The following is a 7,935-nucleotide window of genomic DNA, read 5'->3' on the forward strand; positions in this document are numbered from 1 at the left end:
TAGACAGTGTTTATTTTCAGCAAGCCAATATTAGCAAAACTATAATTTAACCGTAAAGGCAACACAACCTTGGCAATTATTTAATATTTAGTTTGAAATGTCAATAATGTGACTATTTTCATTTTTAAAAGTGAATCTGTTCAATAAGCGTGATGCAATTATTTTATTCTCAGGGTATTACATTACTGAGTAAAATGCTAAGATTGATTTCTGACCCGTCATTGATCTGTAATGTACTCCGATCTTTATCACATCATCTTCATGTTTGAGCCAACTTTAAATCTCAGTGTGTAAAAGAATATCTCTTTTCATGCACACACTGGCAAACATGGTTAACTTGTCTTTTCGTACTTGTCTGTAGGTGGTGTGAAGTTTGATTTTCCAGAATATCAGATTTTTGTTTTCAGTTGTTTCAATTGTAGACTTTATTATTACTCCAAGGTGAATATTTGACCTTTTCGCACAGCAGCAGCTTTCGTCTCATGTCTTTACCTGGCTGTCAAAACATTAACTCATCACAAGCACTTGCAATGACTTGTTCACGTGTGCACGCACGACTTGCTTATTAACAGTCTTTTCTGTCAGCGCAGTAGTGCAACAGTGAAAGAGAATGGGGACGGGTGTCAACTATGTATACAATCCATTGACTCAAGACGCAGCTTTTGCAGAGCTTTATTGTGAAAGAGTAATACGCTTTCATAGAAAGTCAGTGTAAGTGAGTACAGGATGCTGGTTTGATTTTATCCTTAATCCTTTTATTATCTTTAAATATTACTATATATTTTACCCTTGGGGTCAGTCTGACCCCAAGGAATATTTTCCTTCAGAAAATGATTTTCAGAAAATTATTGACCAAGTTTTTGTGTCAGGCACTTTGTTTTTCTGTTGAATACATAAATAACCCCTTGATAATGAAAGGTTGACCTGTTCTCTAGCGCCAACATCAGGCCAAACTTTTAAATTAGAATGAATTTATCTCAAATTATTTTCATCCAAATCTTCTCAAATTTACTGACAACATTAATGACCATGAGAGTATGAACCCTAGTGGTTGTGGTGATGATATGACCTTTCTTGCGGCACCACCATCAGGTCAAACTTACAAATTTAGGTTGAGGTGCACATACCATAAGAATTAATAATATTAACTGATCTTGTTTACCCCTCCCCCTTCCTCTCAAACATATTTATTTACTTATTTTTATCTCCTTTTTGTAAAATATTTGGGGTTATTCACTATAAAGTCCTCTGTCTCAGACACATTCTCCTCTACTTCACATTCACTGTGAAAGAGCTGTTCCAAAATGTCATTGACAGTAAACCTTTCCCTCGAGAAATTTTTCAAGAAAAAGAGAGATTGTACAGATTGCAATACGCAGAGAGCACAACAGACAAGTCTTACACAGCTAAAACAGCTTGGGATCAAATCGACCCCCGAGGAACACCAATGTGTCCAGCACATTGAAAACATATCGTGATCATTTTATACTTGATCAATTGTACCCATCAAATGAGGAAAAGTCATGAAAAATTAAGCAAAAACTATTATTTTTTGAATAATAAACATTGAATGGGGTCAAATTGACCCCAAGTATAATAGGAGGGTTAAAAATAGATGTAAGTCATATTCAGTGCAGTTATACAGTATAATTGTGGTGATTTAAAGCTACCGGCTCATTATGGGGTTAGCTTCTGCTCAGCACGTGCTCTCACATTCTGCGGCTTGTCAAAATAAACCTTTCGGAGTTAACGTAACTGTCTGAGTATGACACCATCGCACTGGGTCACATTTCCTCCAAACCTTTTCCTTTCTTGTGTGTTTAAACAAAGCTGGGCGTGAGGGCCAGGAATCGTGTTTACACATTCAACAGAGCACACGTACGCTGGGAGAACACCCAACACCCACGGCTAAATGTTTACCATTGAGCCCGTAAATGTACTTATTACATGTTAGCAACACAAACAGCCCACTCCGCTCAAAGCTCTAACCACACAGCAAAAACACTAGTGAGACTGCAGACTCTTTGACTCTGCAGCAGGGCAAAATAGCAGGAAGACACCACACCATGTCTGAAACACACCTTGCGTGTTCATCCCGGTATGTTTGCATTTCACTCCGAGCTTCCAATTACATCACCGCAGCTGAGGCCTGATAAGGCCCAGAGTGTAATCATTGCTTCATGAGCTTAGTGCACAGTAATGTGATGACAGAGGGACTGAGAAATGTTGGTGGATTGGAAAGAGAAAGAACTACCTGTTGGTCTATTTCACATGCATATGTTTGACCTTGGGAGAGGACAGACCCTAGAAAGCTTTTAGCTGGTTTTATTATATGAAGAGTTCTCCAATAACTTTGTACTTAAATCCTACTGTTTATGTTGGATTAAATTAGTTTAAGCAATTAAAACTCGGAGAGTGCAGCAATATTAGCTAATTCTAATGTTTTTAGCACTTCTGATGGCGCAACCAACAGCACATCAAAATGCAATCAATGCATAGGCGGAGTTTGAGATTGTTACCAGTGGGGGGGCAAAAGAAAAAATAGAATTAAATATATAGACCGTCTCGAGTCATGCCTCATTTAATTTGTGTATTTGGAGTGGCAGAGATATCTACAACTGAGTTATTTGGAAATTTACGCAATGTTTCATGTTTCCTCCTCCCGTGTTTGTTATTCCAACTTGGATTTGGCCTCTACACCTTAAGTTTGACACATCGTGGTGTAGGCTATCCACCTTCTGACAATGCTAACAAATTAATTTAACGGGCTCCAGCACCCACCCATCTTCAACATACATGGCATCACCTAGCAGCTTCTCGTGGATTCTTTAATAAAAAACTCTATCAAAAGACCATATACTATATATCACTCGGGTTTAGTCTGGTATTTTTCTTTAGAAGTTCTTGTGAGGCAGTTAGGATTAGGAAAAAACTGGATGTCAACCTGAACTGAACTGCAGACGTTAGTTGAAATTGATATCGGTGTTCAAGAGACAGAGAAATACACAGACCTATTTGTGACATTAATATACAATAAGATAGAAATCACTGTATTCCTTGACTTCTGATCATTTCTATGGCTATGAAAAACATTTAATATCAATCCTTTGACCATTTTGATGAATAAATGGTTCCAGATTAATTGAAAACTATACATATAATTATGTCACTTGGAGCAGAAGTAATGAACCATTTGAGGGTTGGATATGTGCTGCTTACATGGCTATTTGCCATGCTCTACTACGACTACTACTAATGTAGTAGAGCATGGCAAATAGCCAGTGTATACACTGACACGTATCTGCTCTACTTTTGTTATTGAACGGCATTACTGACTGGCAACTGTCTGAAAGTAAGAGCACCATATTGATTTTCAAGCATAATGGAAAAATGTGCTGAAAGCCCGTTGGTCGCGCTAACTCTCACTCCCCAATTTTAATCTTGGTACATTGACACTGACAGCGCCGTTTGAATGAAATGAGTTTCCAGTGAAATATGATGTAGTATAAATAATAACACTTAATGGAAAAAGGCTTGCTCTGGTTGCACCTTTTTATTCATGTTAATCACCTTTTATATTCACGAGGATGACATCTTTAAAGCCTACTATCAATCCCAGTATTACAGCGTTGGCTTTAAATCCACTTTAATATTGGGTTACAACCGCTGTGAAATTTAAAGCCTGATGAGAAGTAACTCATCTGGAGCTGTCATGCCAGGGAAAGAATTAAATCCTTTGGAACCAAACCGTAGTTTTCAGATCTGGCATGGCACCAAGACATTACTTGAATCACACGGGCATTATCTCATCCTCACCTACAATTGCTATCTGACAACAAAATCGTATAATTACACCTTTTGTCGAGTCTCCCTGCAGATCACTGAGATATAAGGCTATTTTTTTTTTGTTTTTGGTAATATTTCCACCAGTAGTGAGGCAGACTTCTTTTCAAATTGAAATTCCTTCTATTCAAATGTCTTACATACGCCAAACTCCAATGGTGAAGGACAATATTTTTTTTATTCTGTCTTCAGGCAACCACAAACAGAGCTACTCTGTTATTACACAAAGCACAACAGTAGAAGTGACAGTCAGATGTTTCGATAGCTAGAATCCTGCCTTTGTGCTAATGTGATTTATGAGAATGCCTCACAGGAGGAAGCAGTGAAGGACTTCCAGTTGGTTTTTAACGGCCTCACCAGGACTCAGACACAGCTTTAAAACATGTGTATGCGTTAGGGTCCATCTAAAAAGTTCATAGTGATTAATGGTTGGATGGTGGACAAAAAAAATTGTGTGAAAGCAGTATTTTTCTTTTGACGCCCTTTTTGGTTCTGAGTTTGACATGTTTGAATGGCCCAAGCATTGTACTCAAGACCACAATATTCTAGAAAAAGACTTGAACGCAACGACACCAAGACAAGACAAAAACTTTTGGGAGTCGAGACCGAGACCATAAAAATCTATTTTAAAAGCCATGACAAGGTTCAACAGTTAAAGAGCATCCTCTCTTTAATTTTAGTTTTCTTTTGAATACAAGGTGTTTGCAACTCTTTCGAAGCACAACACAAACCACATCTCAAACCTTTCTTCAGTCAATTTCTTGCATGTATTTAAAAGTCACTGATAAGTTCAACATTTTGTCAAATATGTGACAATAAGATGTTTATTCGTCATGTGAATGAGGCCTAAAGTAAGTGTTTAGATGTATTTCTTGCTGGAAATATGATGGACTGAAGGCCTAGTTTTTGCAGACGTTTCACACATAAGGCACTGAAAAACATTGCCAAGGAGGCAGAACAATCAGTGAGATAACGTTGAATGTTTAAGTTCAAATTACGACATTACTAAATCAGGATTAGTTCAAAGTGCTTCATCTATTATCACATTAATGATTAATGAAGCTAAAGAAAAGCAGATCAGGGCTGGTCTTGATGGAAAATCCTGAGTCCGGTCAGGCCAGAATAAGACCAAGTAAAAATACTCTCAATTTCGAAACAAGACAAAGACCTTCAAAATGTGGTCTTGAGACAAGACCAGTCTTGAGTACTACAACACTACCTTAAAGGTCCCATGTCATGCTATTTTTCACTCATCTCCATTTGTTCTAAGAACCCCAAAAACATAGTATTTGAGGTTTATTTTCCCAAACTCGCCTGTTTTCCAGAGTTTTAGCCTCTGAAAAGTCACTTTCTGAGCAACTCGACACAAACGGAATGATTTGTGTACTACTTATGCATATTCATGAGTTGGCATGTCTATAGACAGGACACTGACTTCCTCCTCCCCGCACAGTGATATAGGGCCAGAGGACGGCCCGTCCTCCTCCCACCCACTTCGTAGCTGAGCTCATGCTGCTTCATAAACACGAAACAGAGTGTGGGGGCGGGGCATTTGCCGGTACAAACATAGACTGAAGAAAATACATACATAGCACTGTGCGAAGGATGCTGAAATGCTCACCTTCGTGAGCGTGTCTGTTTACATGTCAATCATGGCAGAGAGCTTCCTGGAGGTGCGGCTTCTCCAGCTCAGTGCTGCGTCAAATTTGTCATCAAAGTGGGAACGCGTCATCAAATTGGAGCGAGGTGTTTGGGCTCACCCTGCAGTAAAAAAGGAGCAAATCACCCTCTAACTAACGATTGACGGAATTAATGAAAGAAACACTTTGGGCATGTGTATGAAGCCTAAATAGCACTTTATGTTGTTTAAAGCACAGAAAAGTCTATTTAGCCTAACATGAGCCCTTTAAACTGGTCTAAATGTGTCTGCTCATTGTTGGAGCTGATCAAAATAGAGACAGACAAATATCTCCAACTGTTCAGTTCAACTGGCATCTAATCAATGCTAATAAAAGCTCAGAGATATGAATGGATTGTATTGATGGCTTCCTGTCATAATTGAAACTCCACCACACTGTCAAAGCTGCATGCCAAAATGATAAGAATGTATTTTGCAAAAGCATCTGCATGGAAAGTATTTAAATCATTTCTTTCATCTATATCCTGGACTTGAATTTAACCCTGAAACCATAGTAGAAAGACATTCTTCTTTCTGAATAACTCGCCCAGAGTTCCACATTTACTCTCTTTAAAAAAGACCCAAATCTTTGGCTGTTGGGAACAATATACCCTTCAGCTACTCACACAAAGTTAATTGTTAAGAAGTTTAGTGGCTTGCCACATGTTTGAGAAAATGCCAGAAAACATAGTGTCAGCAACTTACAGGGCATCCATCTGTCAAAGGCTGCAGGGTATTCAAGAAAATAAATTCCATGAGACGTGCAGGAACCTGTTATTTGGGTTCACCAGGGCTGAATTATCTTCAGTTGATAGACTATCTATTAGCCTAGAGGCAAATCAAACAATGTTTTGTTATTAATTATTGAGTACAGATATCAAGTTTGACAATTGGGTCTGTTGCGATACCTAGCCTGAGGAGGTCTTACGATAATACTGTAAATCACCTGGACAGAGTTGTTCCCAGTGAAGGAGGACGGACAGATGGATGGATGGATGGAGAAAATTGAAGTCAGCATTATTAGTGTATCATAGAGTAATTGTTAGCCGCGCCTGTTAATTTGTCTGCTATATCCTGAAGATGACTGCAACTTCCTTTGCAAAAAGGAAAGTTGCCAAGGACGTAATGTTTTCAACAGTGTTATTTTTTTGTTTGTTTGTCCGTTATGGATTTTAACAAAAGTTTTAACCTAAGATAGACCTTTCAGTTATTTCTGGTTAGCGCCTCGAGTTTCATCCAGATGGATCCAGATTGTGCATTTTGTCATGATCTTACCAAAAAATGGAAGTGTCCATACATTTGGACCTACTGTATTGTTATTAATGGGAATATTATATGGGAATATTTTCAACAGTGTTTGTGTTTGTTTGTCTGGTAGGGATTTTGACTAAACTTTGAACCAAAGATAGACCATACACCATGCAAGGTTCCATTAAATTTAGTTGGCGATCCGGATCAATATAGCTCCTGATTCTGGATCAGTTTGAAATATCCCTTTCTCTCTCTTGCGAAAATTCAAAAATGTGTATCTTAGTTTGTAATGGACCAATCTTTATTACTTTTGACTCAGTTGTTTCTGGTTAGTTCCTCAAGTTTCATCCAGATTGGAGCCGGATTGCGCATTTCATCATGATCTTTCCAAGAAGTGTCCATACATTTTGACCTACTGTAGCAATATTAATAGGGATATAAATTTCTGACAGTCCTTTAAAGTGTGAATGATCATGGTACCATGATCAGGATTACTGATCCAGATAACTACCAATTTCTGGCGAGTAGGATATCTGGTGCTTGGTGGAGGCGAGGGCTCTTGTTTTATTAGTGTTTTGCAACCCTTGGAATAACTTAACGTGTGTCATGTCATCAAACATTGCAATAAGAACAAAGCTCAACAAAGCTCACTTTTTACAAGGACACACCTGTAGGTTTGGTTGTGTTGTTTGGCGTGTCTTTTGAGTTGTTTCTGCTTAAAGTACCAACACAGAACCACACCTCCTACATTAGTCACTTTACTAATGTCCACACCTCATGCTGTTTACTTTATTCATGATTCATTTCATTTGATCTAATTTGGTAAAAAGCCATTTGTATGTCATCATGAGCCAGCATGACAGGAGAAAATGGTGCAGACCAACCTTAGTCATCTACTATGGTTTACTTTTTATCTAGTTGCATGTGAAAAATAATTAAATTAAAGGGTATAAGGATAAACTTACACCTTTGAATTACTTAAATGCTATGCCTTAGCTCAGTTTTACACTTGGAAACCATTAGTGAGTTTGGTCTAGAAGAGTTTTTGTGATACCAATCAGTTAACATTAGTAATTTGGGAAGTCTGAATGTGTTCCTGTGTGAGTGTAAATGGACAGAGACACTTGTGAATGCCATTAGTGAAGTCATTTACAGCTGTGTAG

This window comes from Gouania willdenowi, chromosome 18 (genome assembly GCF_900634775.1).
Source record: "Gouania willdenowi chromosome 18, fGouWil2.1, whole genome shotgun sequence".
NCBI lineage: Eukaryota > Metazoa > Chordata > Actinopteri > Blenniiformes > Gobiesocidae > Gouania > Gouania willdenowi.